The sequence below is a fragment of the Meriones unguiculatus genome, chromosome 4, assembly GCF_030254825.1.
Source record: "Meriones unguiculatus strain TT.TT164.6M chromosome 4, Bangor_MerUng_6.1, whole genome shotgun sequence".
Classification (NCBI taxonomy): domain Eukaryota; kingdom Metazoa; phylum Chordata; class Mammalia; order Rodentia; family Muridae; genus Meriones; species Meriones unguiculatus.
In genome coordinates, this window is record NC_083352.1 from 108,107,361 (window position 1) to 108,121,952 (window position 14,592).

Genomic DNA, 14,592 nt, shown 5'->3' on the forward strand with positions numbered 1-14,592 from the left:
CTATTTATAAGCTTTCTTTGCTTATCCCAGTATTTAAAGCAATTTCAGATTAATGTCATGTATTTAATCTTCTCTTGAGGGTGAAATGGTGAGCAACTGTTGAAATACTGAACAATGAAGAAGATCTATCTGCCACTGTAGAAAGTGTGCTATGTGAGCTATTCTCTGTCCCTTAGGAAAGAGTTGTTTTTTCCTAGGTAAGTTGGTTCAGTTCACACCATGAAGCTCTGTCTCCCAGGTCTGAGGAGCAGCTTGCACTTCAGTTCAGTCTTTTGGGCTCTAACTGCTGAGAAATCACTCCACTCTCACACACATTTATGGGCCAGTGATTTGGAAGAAGTGGATAGAATTCAGTGTTTCCCCAAGGGACTCACAAAGACTGAAACATCAACCAGAGAACATCCATGGGACGGACCTAGGTCCCCAACACATATGAACCAGATGTCCACCTGTCTCAGACTATGTTGCCTGCCTTTGATCCCTTTCCCCTAACTGGACGGCCTTGTCTAGCCTCAATAGAAGATGGTTCCAGTCCTACTTGATAGGCCAAGATGGGTTGATATCTGTGGGAGGCCTCCACTTCTTTGAGAGGAAAGGGAGGAATAGGGGGAGTGGAAGGAAAAGGAAAGAGAGGGACTGGGAGGAGAGGAGGGAGGGGCAGTTCCAATCTGGATGTAAAGTTAATTAATTAATTAATTAATTAATAAAAAGCAAAAACAAAGAGAATTGAGTCTTCCCTTCTCTACCTTTTTCTTTTCCACCTTCTCCTCTATGATGTCATTCCCCCATGCCTGCCATGATCTTTTGGTTTTTATAGACAGAATATCTGTATTTACAACACAGTTTTCTTTTTGTTTGTTTGTTTTGAGACAACATCTCACCCTGTACATAATGACTGTGCTGGAACTCACCCTCTATACCACGCTGACTTCCAACTTCCAGAGATCTAGCTGTCTCTTGCTCTCCAGTGCTGGGGTGAAAGGCATGCTTCACAATGTCTGGTTCTAACAGTTTTCCACTGCACTGCCTAGGGCAGAAAAGTATGCTCTAAAATGACAGCCATTGAGCGATGGAGTGATAGGATGTTCAGCCAAGGCTCACGTGTGACCTCCAACTCCAGCCTTCTTCTTCACTCTCCAGTGTCTCTAGGTAATTGTTCTGGAAAATACCGGAACATATTGTTATCTGAAGAGCAGAACACTAAAATGACAATCTCAGTTATGGAGGGGGAAGAAATCTGACACCTACCTTTCAGATACTTCTCTCCAAGTGCTGTAAAATTTAATTCATCTGGGAATACTGAAAATCCTGTTTCCTAACAATCTTCTAGATGCTCTCCCTGTGTACTTTGATTAAAATTTGGGGTGGGTTTATCTTATCATCTCGATAAGTCCATCAACGTGTTTGCATTTCAAGTCTGAACCATGTGTAGCACAACAGAAAAGAATCTAATTATATAACTATCTATATCTACATCTATATCTATATCTGTAATCTAGATAGATATGACCTTTCCATTGATGTCATCTGTTTGTCTTTCATCACCATTATCCAGGCTTTGTGCTCATGTTTCCTAATTAGGGAAGGATACTCTGGCCTCACCTCTGATAAATGACACCTCAAGCTTTGAGGATGTGCCTAGGCAGTGTAAATATGTCACAGGACCTCAAGATGATATCTTGTGTCGTTTACAGCTGCCTAGGTTTGAGTACCAGGATTAGACACTTGGTGATTCAGTGGGAAGTTCCCCTCTGAGGGATTCATGGGGGTTAAAACTGCGCCAACGCATCCATTTTGTTTTCAGAAATAAAGTTTTATTGTTCATTCGCCTACATGGTAGTGTTTACTATTGATTTTATGCTATAGGCTTTTAACCTCAAGACCTTGAGTATTTACTATATAGAGCTTAAAAGAAAAGTTTTCCAATACTGCTCTAAGGCCAGTTACTATAGGGATTGTTAAGGATTACCTGAATATTTAAATCAAAGAAAGAAACTAACAAAGAAACAGAAAAAAAAAAAAACAAAACACATTTTTAACCATTCAGGGGATACTAAAATTTTGCATTTTCAGTTTAATAAGGAAAACATTGATAATTTTAGTAGATTTACAGGTAGACACATATACACCCATGATTTACTCTTTTGTTAGGACCTCTATTGAAGTTTTTCTTTTGTGTGAAGAAAAAAAAGGAAAAAAGTAATGTCTTCACTTACGTGTTCTAAACAACACATTTCTATACAAAACAAGAATAGACTTTTTTTTTAAGCCAAACTGTTAGTTTCTGTTCTTTTTTAAAAACAACATAAATAAAAGGAGTATTGCACATCTCACGGAGTAGTGGGTGAATGGTAACCACATTCCCTTCAAGAGAGGCTAGCAAGGATCATTATGCCATCATTACATATACGGGCCTTTAAAGTAGTCCTTGGATTGGCCACCGCAGAAGCAAATGGGGACTGCCTTCAGAAGTTACAAACCCTATTCAACACTCAGTGCATCAGGAACTCACGAGGAGAGATTCATAAATGTTTTGTTTTATTTGAGACAGGGTTTCTCTGTGTAGCCTTGGCTGTCCTGGAGCTCACTGTGTAAACCAAGCTGGCAGAGCTCCTCCTGCTCTGCCTCCTGAGTGCTGGGATTAAAATCAAGGGTGACCACACATCTGCCTTTTTATGCGGGTTCTGGGGATTGAGCTTGGGCCTTCATGCTGGCAGGGAATGTTCTGTATTAGCTCAACTCTCTCTGGAGCTCACACTCTTTCATTAGCAAAATTAGCTACCCAATAACTGCTTGTAATTATCTGCTTGAAATGCTTAATTGCTATAAGTCCATATATCAGTTATGAAGAAAAATCACACACTAACATATACTATATTTTCTGGTTTATTCCAAAATTTTGTAAATGTTAATAATAATTAGAACAAAAAGAAACTTCCCAAGTTCAACAATACACAAGCACAACAGCAACAAACCAACAACGAATAAACCAAATTGGTGTGCAAATGTGTCGACTGGAATTTGTTTGTGTCTCATGATCCAATTTCTGTTCTATTCATTCTGATTACATGATTGCATAATCGCAAAATTATTAAGCCTTAAAGTTAATTGTGAATGAACATTTTAGCTGAATGAACAATATGATCAATGAAAAGACTGGAAGGATGTAATTGTTTATGGAGTTTCTTGGGCTTGGTATTCATTTCATAGACCCTAGAAAAGCCCTTGTTGCATTGTCTGTGAATGACAGACAGGTTAGGAGGAGGACTCCATTGAAAGGCTCTGCTCTTGCCCAGTCTCTTCCTGCCTCTGGAATTCCGAGTCCCTGTTTTCGTTCAGTGTATGTCTACACGAGGGTTAAGATATCTGGTTGATTTTACTTAAACAAGGACAAAATGGAGCAAAACACACAAAAACACACCACAAACCAAGGCCGGTAATTTGGCATTGTGTAGTGCAGGATAATAGCAAACTGATTGCTTCAGTCATTTTTAAACTGTCACAATAGTATATGTATTCAGTCAGCCATCTGAAAGGGCAGCTCTGATTTGCATTTCAATGACCATGTGAGTTGCAGCACTTCTTATGTGTCTGTTGGCCATTTTGATGTCTTTGGAGAAATGTCTACGCAAGTTCTTTCATTTTTTAAATTGTTTGCTTTTTCCTGCCATTGATTTATATGAATTGTTAAAATGCTTTGGAAATTAGCCTTTTAGTGGCTATACAGTTTAGAAATATTTTCTCTTATTCTTTGGATTTCTTTTACACTCTATTATCTTTTATTATTGATTTTTTTTTCTATCCAGGAAATTTTAGTTAGGATTTGTCCCACGTGTTTATTTAAACCTTTGTCCTCTCTCTCCCTTTAGTGTCAGAGCCAGGAAGCCATTGCCAAAGTCAAGAGTATGAAATTGTTCCCTATTTAAATCAGAGGTTTTGTTCTTACGGTTTAAGGTGTGAGATTTATGTCTAAGGCATTTGGGGTTGATTGTGGGGGGTGTGTGTGTGTGTGTGTGTGTGTGTGTAAGGTGTACAATAATGGGCTGCAATTAAGAAATTAACTAGTTAATTAAAAATCAACTAATTAGTTGAGTGCTCGGTGGCTGAGGATTTCTGCATGTGGACTTCCAGCTCTCCAGAAACACTTGCTGAAGAGCTATCTTTACCCAAGCCGAGCATGCTACATTAACTGTACGTTTGTGATTTACTTCTGCCTGTCTTTACATTAGTACCATTTTACGTGTACTGTACATTAGAAATATAATGCATTCAATCCTGTTCCTCCTTCTTAAGATTGTTTTGGCCTTTCTGGACATTCTGCTGTTCCATATAAATTTTAGTATTGTTTTCTATTTTTAATAAAAATGCCAGTATGATATTAATGAAAACAGAATTGACTTTGCGGATCTCTCAAGGCAGTGTGGGCCTGGTGAGGATATTAATACTTTCAATGTGCAGACATGAGATATCTTTCTATTTGTATCTTTGCAGTTTTCAGTGCCTGAGGCTTTTACATTTTTGATTAAGTTTATTCCTAAGAATTTTATTCTTGTTTTGTCTATGTATGTTGTTTATTTTTACTGCTCAAACCCCCTGAAGCAAGGTATTTGTCATTTTTTAAAAATCTATGCGTGTATACTCATTGTATACAAGACAGGGTTACATAAAGATATTTTCACATCAGTACAGAATATATTTTGACCAGATTCCCACCCACGCATTCATACCCTTTTTTTTCTTCACTCCTTCCCCTTCTCAGCTGCACAAATTCCCCTGCACATTTATAATGTGTTGTCACTACACACTCTACGTACACAACTAGAGAGCATTCAGCAGATTCTTTGGGTGTGTGGTGTGAGTGTGGGTCTGAAAGTGAGGGGCTTCCCGTCAAACCAACCATTTGGGACTGAATATTCAGCATGTGTATTCATAGAGATTGCCTCCGCCACTTGCCGGAACTCCCGACGGGAAGCTGTGTTCTTTCTACACTCAACTCCCTCCTTCCCCTCCTTTCCTTTTGAAAAAAGATGTGCTGGTATATTAAAACTAGCAGTGTGAATCCTGTCAAGCTAGCAAGGGTGCGTGTTATCAGCCCGCCCAGATGTTCGACGCGGCTCCATGGGGCTCTGCGTCTCAGCGGGTTGGAATCTCCCACAAGCCTTATGATATTTTCTGCTCCTGCCTTAATCATTTTGAACTCTAGAATTTCCCTCTGTCACCTCATTCAAAGCAATAGTCTTAGTTCATCAGGTGATATACTCAATACAAAGAGATGATGATAATAACCCCACACATGCTTTCCCGTAGTAAAGCTCTTCTTCTCCCGTTTGTTCACCTTTGCACTGCCTAGGATGCCCAGGAACTTGGTGGCGTCCTGTAGGCTGCGATGCGGCCCTGCATGGGCTGTTTCTCCTTTGGGTTCTTGCCTTGGACTTCTGTAGCCTCCGCCAATTTCTTGCAATGGTATGGCATTAAGAAGGAAGTGTATTTCGATCTCCCCCTTCTTTCAAAAGATTCCCTGCACTCTGCCCAAAGTTTGGCTATGAGTCTCAGCATCTGCTTTGATACCCTGCTGGGTAGAGTCTTTCAGAGGCCCTCTGTGGTAGGCTCCTGTCCTGTTCCCTGTTTGCTCCCTCTTCCAATGTCTGTCTCCTTTGCCTTTCTGAATGAGGATTGAGTATCTTACCGAGGGTCCTCCTTCTTGCTTAGCTTCTTTAGATGCACATGTTTTAGTATGTTAATCCTATATTATATGTCTAATATCCATTTACAAGTGAGTATATACCATGCATGTCTTTCTGCTTCTGGGAGATACCTCACTCAGGATGATCTTTTCTAGTTCCCACCATTTGCCTGCAAATTTCATGATTTCCTTTTTTTTTTTTTTTTTTTTAATTGCTGGGTAACATTTCCATTGTGTAAATGTACCACAAATTCTGTATCCATTTCTCAATTGAGGGACGTCTGGGTTGTTTCCAGCTTCTGCCTATTATGAATATAACTGCTACAGTTTGCTGTATACTTGAGCATATTTTGGATATAAGCCTAGGAGATGTACATCTGGATCTTGAGGTAGCACTATTCTTAATTGTCTGAGAAAGCACCAGATTGATTTCCAAAGTGGTTGTACATTTTTACATTCTCACTAGCAATAGAGGAGGGTTCCTCTTTCTCCCCATCCTCTCCAGCATGTGTTGTTACTTGAGTTTTTGATCTTAGCCATTCTTGTGGGTGTAAGGTGAGTTCTCAGGGTTGTTTCCATGAGGAGAGCAACAGAACCAAAAAAATCTGGGTCCAGGGGTCTTTTCTGAGACTGATGCTCCAACCCAGAACCCCTGAACAAATGTAGCCCATGGTAGCTCAGTGTCCAAGTGGGTTCCCTAGTAAGGGGAACAGGGACTGTTTCTAACATGAACTCAGTGAGTGGCTTTTTGATCACCTCCCCCTGAGGGGGGGGCAGCCTTTTCAGGACACAGAGGAAGACAAAGCAGCCAGTCCTGATGAGACCTAATAGGCTAGGGTCAGATGGAAGGGGAGAAGGACCTCCCCTATCAGTGGACTGGGGGAAGGGCATGGGAGGAGAAGAGAAAGGGAGGGTGGGATTGGGAGGGGATGTGGGAGGGGCCTACAGCTGGGATACAAAGTGAATAAATTGTAAAAAATAAAATTTAAAAATGCAAAAAAAGAAGGAAGTGTCTTCTCTAGTCCACATTTATACCACAGAATAATGTGTTGGGACTTTAATCAGAGGAACTCTTCTCACAGTGATCAGCAATGACTAGAGAGAATCATAACTAGTCAAAGTACAGAGAATAAATGACTGTTGAGTGTGCAGCCGTAAATGGGGCATCTATATAATTCACCTACGGCTCAGTTGACATCGCAGATGGAGCAGAAAGAATGAAAGGACAAGAGGAATGAAGGGGGAGCAGTGGGGAATGCTGCCTCCTAGGAACAACTTGGCTGTCACTCACTGGAACTCACAGCAGCTAAGATAACCTGCTTAAGATCTTCGCAAGATTGGGCTAGTCAACACACGTCATAGAATCAGTAGGAGCCCAAAGGGCCTTAGCTCTTCTGGAGGATTTGTACACAGGTAAAGTTTGATGGAGAAGGGAGAGACTTCTTTTAGTATATAGTTATTGTTACAGGCCATGGTCCTGTAAAAAGAAGATGAAAAAGAAGAAAAGGTGTGTGATGGAAGGAAGATTTTGGCTAATGGGAGAAGTAATGAATGGGTCAAGAGATAGCAATAGGAGATAGGTAAGAACCAAATATATTATGCAAACATATTTTATGTGTAATTACTATTAACATATGCTAATAAAATAAGAACAGAAGGCTCTTCATTATACTACTGTCCTCTTTGAGATTGCAGAGTTGGGAAAGTCTTTTTCTCCTGTGGTCTGTTGAGCATATCACACTTGTATCTATGGCCATCTCTCCATCAGCCTCTATGCGCCCACCCTTTCTCTCAATGATAATCATCTCCTCCTGAGATGGAGAAGGCAACCAATGCCAATGCATGGTCAATTGCTCTTCTCATATGGTGCTGTGTATCATTTGTCATCATTCACCCAGGGACCAGTGTCTCTTCTCTCACAGCAAACTTCTTCCATAGACCTTATGGCCAGCTCCTCACAGACATTGTCCCTTTCCCTTTCTCTGATACAGTTCACCTTCTTTATCAACAACTTAGGAAAGTACACAGCATTTCTGTTTCACTAGAATTAAGGTGACAACTGTGGGGCCCCATCGAAATTTCTTGTTGGGGTAGAAGACACACAAAACTCCTGTGGTTCTCTAACTTTCTGCCTTAGATACTTAGCCCTTCATTAAGACTGAAGATGGTCTATAACTGTCAGTCACAAAAGTGGACCATGACTTCCTTCCTTCCAAGTTTGAAATAGAAATTTCTTCTCTCTTTTTTTTTCAGTTCTCTGGTGGATAGCTTTATTTTTTATTACAATTTATTCACTTGTATCCCAGCTGTAGCCCCTCCCTCATACTCTCCCAATTCCATGCTTCCTCTCTCTTCCCCTCTCATACCCCTCCCCTCGTCCACTGATAGGGGAGGTCCTACTCCCCTTCCTCCTGACCCTAGCCTATCAGGTCTCATCAGAACTGGCTGCATTGTCTTCCTCTGTGGCCTGGTAAAGCTGCTCACCCCCCCCCCCCAGGGGGAGGTGATCAAAAAGCCAGTCACTGAGTTCATGTCAGAAACAGTCCCTGTTCCCCTTAATAGGAAACCCACCTGTACTGCCATGGGCTACATCTGTGCAGGGGTTCCAGGTTATCTCCATGAATGGACCTTGATTGGACTATCAATCTCAGAAAAGACCTCTGGGTCCAGATATTTTGGTTCTGTTGCTCTCCTTGTAAAGCTTCTGTCCCCTCCAGGTCTTTCTATCTCCCCCTTCTTTCATAAGATACCCTGAATTTTGCCTAAAATTTGGCTCTGAGTCTCAGCATCTGCTTGAATACCCTTCTGGGTAGAGTGCTTCAGAGGGCCTCTGTGGTAGGCTTCTGTTCTGTCTCCTGTTTTCTCCCTCTTCCGATGTCTATCCCATTTACTTTTCTGAATGAAGATTGAGCATCTTACTCAGGGTCCTCCTTCTTGCTTAGCTTCTTTAGGTGTACAGCTTTTAATATGATTATCCTATATTATATGTGTAATATCCACTTATAAGTGAGTATATACCATGTGTGTCTTTCTGCTTCTGGGATACCTCACTCAGGATAATCTTTTCTAGTTCCCACCATTTACCTGCAACTTTCATAATTTCCTTGTTTTAATTGGTGAGTAGTATTCCATTGTGTAAATGTACCACAATTTCTGTTTCCATTCATCAATTGAGAGAAATTTGGGTTGTTTCCAGCATCTGGATATTACTAATAAAGCTGTTACAAACATGACTGAGCAAATGTCCTTGTTATATACTTTAGCATATTTTGGATATATGCCTAGGAGTGGTATAGCTGGATCTTGAAGAAACACTGTTCCTAATTATCTGAGACAGCACCTGATTGATTTCCAAAGTGGTTGTACAAGTTTCCATTCCCACCAGCAATGGTGGAGGGTTCCCCTTTCTCCACAATCAGGCCAGAACGTCAGGCTAAAGACTGGGAAATAATCTTCACCAACCCTATATCTGACAGAGGGCTAATATCCAGAATATATAGAAAGTAAACAGCAACAAACCAAGTAATTAAATTAAAACATGGAGTACAGAGCTAAACAGAGAATTCTCAGCAGAGGGAGATGGAATGGCAGAGAAATACTTAATGAATTTAAAATTCCAAATTAGGTTCTCTATGGCTCTTCTTCTTACACCCAGGACAGAGGTGGCAAGAAATCCATTTTTATGTATTGCCCTTGTTGTTTTTTTTTTTTTCTTTTTGACAAAGTCTCTGTAGTTATTCCAGGATGGCCTTAACTCTTGGTCATTCTTCTTCAACCTCTCTTGTACATGCCTGAGATTACAGGCATGCAAACCCACATGCAACTACATATTTTTTTTATAAATAAGAAAAAATATCTGAACAGTTCAAATTATGTCTTTTTTTGTTTTGTTTTCTTTTAGTAACTCTTCTCTGCCGTATGTACCTGAGGTCTCTCACCAAATTCACCTCTTTTAGCAAACAAGTTTTCTTTATTTAAAAAAAGTGTTTTCCTTGGGAATTCGGCACTGCTGTGTAAGAGATACCGCCCTGGTTTGATGCTCTGTCTTTCCTCCTTCGGAGACCTGAACATTCCCTTAACCTCTGTAAGCTTCCATTTTCTCTTTGAGCAATTACTAATCACGGATGTTTGGTAATGGTCTGAGAAGTTTCTATGGAGGTTTTTAAATAATCAAGCCAATGCATGGTACGATCATGGCAGCTTTCAGTATTTTTAGGAAATTTATTTACTCATTTATTAATACATACCTACTAGGGTTTGAACCTCAGACCTCATGCATACCACACACGTATCTTGCCATTGAGTTGCACAGAATTATCCCCACCTTTTTCTTTCCAATTTTTATCTTGAGACAAGGCCTTCAACTTGCCCCATAGCTCAGGTGAGCTTTGAACTTAGGACCCTTCACCCTTGCCTTCATCCTGCCTGAAAACAGCTGAATTTACAGGTCTCTATCACAATATTGAGTGTTGCAGAATGTTTTTCTTTTTTGGTTATTCTTCCTTGATTATCTCTCAACTTCTTTTCTATTGATATTGGGCCTGCGTAATTATTTGCTGAAAGGATGAGGCCTTCCTGTTCAGTGCAAGCTGTTTAATGGCGACTTTACCTTCTATCAGCTATCTGCTAACTGAATATCTCCCCAGTAGCTGTCCAATCCAAGCTGTTCTCAAGAAACCCATTCTGAATGACACTGACTGCTTAATCTTCCTTTTGTATGCATGTGTATGTGCACCTGTGTGTTTATAGCCAAGTAGAAAGTGACTAAAAGATTTGTTTCTCAAATCTCCTTTAATAAATATAATAAGATCCCAGCTTGAGACGGACATGGTGGCATACACCTTTAATCCCAGCACTCAAGGATGCAGAGGCAGGTGGGTCACTCACTGTGAGTTTGAGGCCAGGACTGCACAGGGACACTTTGTCTCAAAAAACAAAACAAAAATACCAGCTTATAGTCTTTCTTTTAAATATGCTTTTAAAAATACCTTTGTACTTGAGCATCTTTTGGATATATGCCTAGCAGTGGTATAGCTGGATCTTGAGGAAGCACTATTCCTAATTGTCTGAGCTGGAAAGGACAAGAGCTCCACAAAACCAAATATATCTGGGCACAGGGGTCTTTTATGAGACTGTTTCTCCAACCAAGGACCATGTATGGATATAACCTAGAACCCTTGCTTGGATGTAGCCCATGGTAGCTCAGTATCCAAGTGGGTACCCTAGTAAAGGGTACAGGGATATTTCTGACATGAACTCAACATCTGGCTCTTTGACACACCTCCCCCCCCCTCAAGGGAGCTGCAGCCTTGCCAAGCCACAGACGAGGACATTTAAAAATACATCTGTAGGTGTATACCTGCAGATGCTTTCCACAGCACTCAAGTGGAACTCAGAAAATAGCATCTGGTTTCCTTGTTTGAGATCGGATCTCTCATGTGTGCTACTTCCTGCACCCATACAGCTGGAGTTCCAGCTTTGGGGGTTCTCCTGTCTCACTATAGGAATATTGCAATTGTGCTATTTTATATGTCTTTATATGAGTTCTGGGGATTTTAACTCACACCCTCACACTATAGTCATAGAGAAATCTCTCCAGGCTCATTTCACATTTCAGTGAAAGGTGGATTAACACTCTGGGACTTCTTGACCTCAGACCGTGCTGTTGCATACACTAATTGCATGCCTCCCCTTCATCAAAAGGTATCATATTTTAAGCCAGCTCTCTTCCCACTGCTGGCTCCATTCATCTGCTCTTGATTTCCAACATTAGACAGGAGATGATGGGGTAAAGAAGTCTTCAGGGTGATTTAAATAAGACTTTATAGGATCCAGATTGCTCCCCACCCATCAATACATCCATCATCTAAAAGTCATTTTAATCAGGAAGAAAATTGGACATGTCTCAAATTCTACAATCCAAGACCATATGGTGGAGCTCTAAAGTGTGTCCCAGTTCTAAAATTCTGAGCTCCCATGATTTCAGTATTTACAGTCATTGTAACAACGTTGCCATCCATTCCCCTTTCCTCTAGCATCTTCCTTTTGGATCCCAGGATAACCCCAAATATCATCCGATTGACCTTGAATTGAGCAGGAATAAACAATGATTGATAATGATTGATAAGGCAGGAAATCTTAGTTGAGTATCAGCTCTTTCCATTTGAATAATATAGTTATTTGCATTTTCTTCCAAACTTTTACTTGCCTTGAATGCCTAAAATAGTTTTTGTGTGCTCTCTAGGATAGATCTCTCCCCTAGACCTTTCTTCATTTCTTCCTCTTCCCTTCTCTCCTCACCACCCTTCCTCTCACTTCTTTCTTCCCTTCCTTACCCCCTTTCTCTCTTAAAGTCCAAGTAGGATTCATAAGCCTCCTTCTGTTATTTGCCCTTATAACCTAAGGCAAGCATTGGCGGCTCTGCCACCAAATTAAATGTGCTGCTGCAGATGTTGAAGCTTATGAGATTTAGGGGGATCATTTATCTTTTCTTCCCCCCTGGTGTAGTCACTGCTGCCCTCCAACTTTCTACCTTTCAAAAATCAGGGCCCAGAGGAGGAGCATCTGTTCTTCCTGCTACTCTGAATAATTCATGCCATTTGGCTGCAGCCTGGCCACATCCCTGGCTCGGGCCCTGCAGAATTTCCTAAACATAGATTTTAAAGGGGATAATATTTTAAGCTCCTGGATTGTTCAACTGTTTTCTCCAGGATTTCCTGGAAGTGGAGTTAACTGAACACATTACTTCCATAGAGTTTGGGAACTGTGCTATGCACGTGTGTGTTTGGGTATTCCTGATGGGACAGGAGCTCAGTGAGGCTCTGGGTGGGGAGGAAAGACAAGGGAATCCAGCCTACCAGAAGCTTGCTCATGAGGCAAGAGAGGGCTTCTATCAAAGAGCCACTTGATACCAAGTGAAAAGAATCTACTTGAGTCTCCAGGGATTACGCTGAAAATGTTTCTGAGCAGTGGCTAGGCTTCTCTGTCCTTGTTTCTTTTCCTGTTGCTGGGATACCATACTCTGAAAAAAGCAACTTAAATACAAATTTGTGTTGTCTGCATGCTCATGGATATGTTGCATTGCACTGAAGTGTAGTAGGCTTCTCGTGACCCACACTTATTGTACTTGAGGAACAAAGTATGGAAGTGCAATGGATCTGGGAGGAGTTGAAAGAGGTAGATGAATACGATCAAAATGCACTGTATGAAAATATCAAATAATTAATTAAGCAAGAGAGAAAGCCAGTTTACAGGAAAGAGAGTATACTTTAATTCTAGCTCCCAGCTCAAGGTATGGCCTACAATGGCAGGGGAGTCAAGATAGCAGGAGGTTGAGGCAGCTGGTCACATTCAAATCCAGCATGAGGAAGTGGAAAGTGCTGAATGTCTGCTGCTGCTAGGTTAACTTTGCTCTCTGTTTTACTCAGTTCAAGATCCTAGCCAGGGAATAGCTCCCATCTGGTGTTAAGATGGGTCTTACCACATCAATTAACGGAATCAAGACAATCTCCCCACAGGTCCCCACAGCACACACAGCCCCATCTCCTAGGTGATCTGGCATTCTGTTAGGTTGACAGCACTAACCATCACAGCATCACCAGACATCACTAGATGCTGAGCATTGAGTGGGGAAGACATTGTCTACTTTTACAGATGATGCACAGTCAAGGCCGGGGCTCTAGACATTAACAGTCATCCACAAGCTTATAATGTCATCATCTGTGATAAGAGCAGATTGCCAGTGGATCTTGCAGGCCTGTGTGTTCATCCATACAAGTGTTCACAGTGTTTACCCAGGTCCCTCCCTGTGCTCCACTCTTGGATTGTATGATCAGATGAGCCTATTCTGCTCCCAGCTTCTAAGAACCACATTCCACAGGAATAATTGAACTAAATCGGTGACCCTTCTGCTTTTAAACCTGAGATAAGTTCTTGGTGAAGGTTACAAGTAGACAATGGTCTAGGCTCTTCACATGAACTAACTGCCTGCAATGCTCCTGACATCTTGGTATTAGGGTTAATCTGTTCTTCTTCCAGCAAGACTTGAGCCTGGGTATTTGAGACACTAAAGACACAGTTGGATTGAATCACACTTCAGTAGGCATATACAAAACATCTCCAAACTGAGGATCAAGCTCACACCCACCTTTGACACCACCATTCACCTGGAATGAGTCACTCTGTGATAAGAGTCTAGCAAAAGGATAGAGGAAGGGATGGCTGGCCAAGCACAGGAGCTAGGACTGGCTGCAAAGACCTGTTTCTTTCTTTCTTTTTTTTTTTTTTTGATGTTAAATTGGCTCCTTGACCTATATAATGCTATGTTTGTAAAGAGCTGATTCAGCTTCAGAAGCCCACAGAGCTTAATTGGAGTTTACTGCTGCTTAATGTATTTTTTCCTATTTGTGTCCTTTGCTTAGATTTTCTCATTTTATCTCTGGTTTAGCAATACAGGCTCCTGAACAGCTGCCAGATGTGGCTCCCAGCTTTGTCCAGATTTCCCTATAAGTAGTGTGGATACTGCAAAAATATAGAAGGACAGAAACTGGGATTTTCTGTCCTTCTAAGAATATCAAAAAGTAGTTTGTTGTTTCTTTTTTTCATCACCATGAAACATTGTAGACTTATGTTTGTTCCTTGCTTTACAAAATTCACAAAGCACTTAGTGAGTTAACAAGCATTGGGTTTTCACAGTGCAAAAATCGAAACAGAATTGTGCATGAGAGTAATGTTAGGAAATGTGGCACCTTGGTATACGGACTATTTTAGAAAGCCCTTGGGAATCATCTGAGGCTAGCAGGGACTCATGATGCCAAGTCTTGATGGGTTTTAGAGTCATACCTCTGGCCACATCTGTAAGGGAATGTCCAGATTAGGTTAACAGATAGGAATACCCATCCCAAATGAGA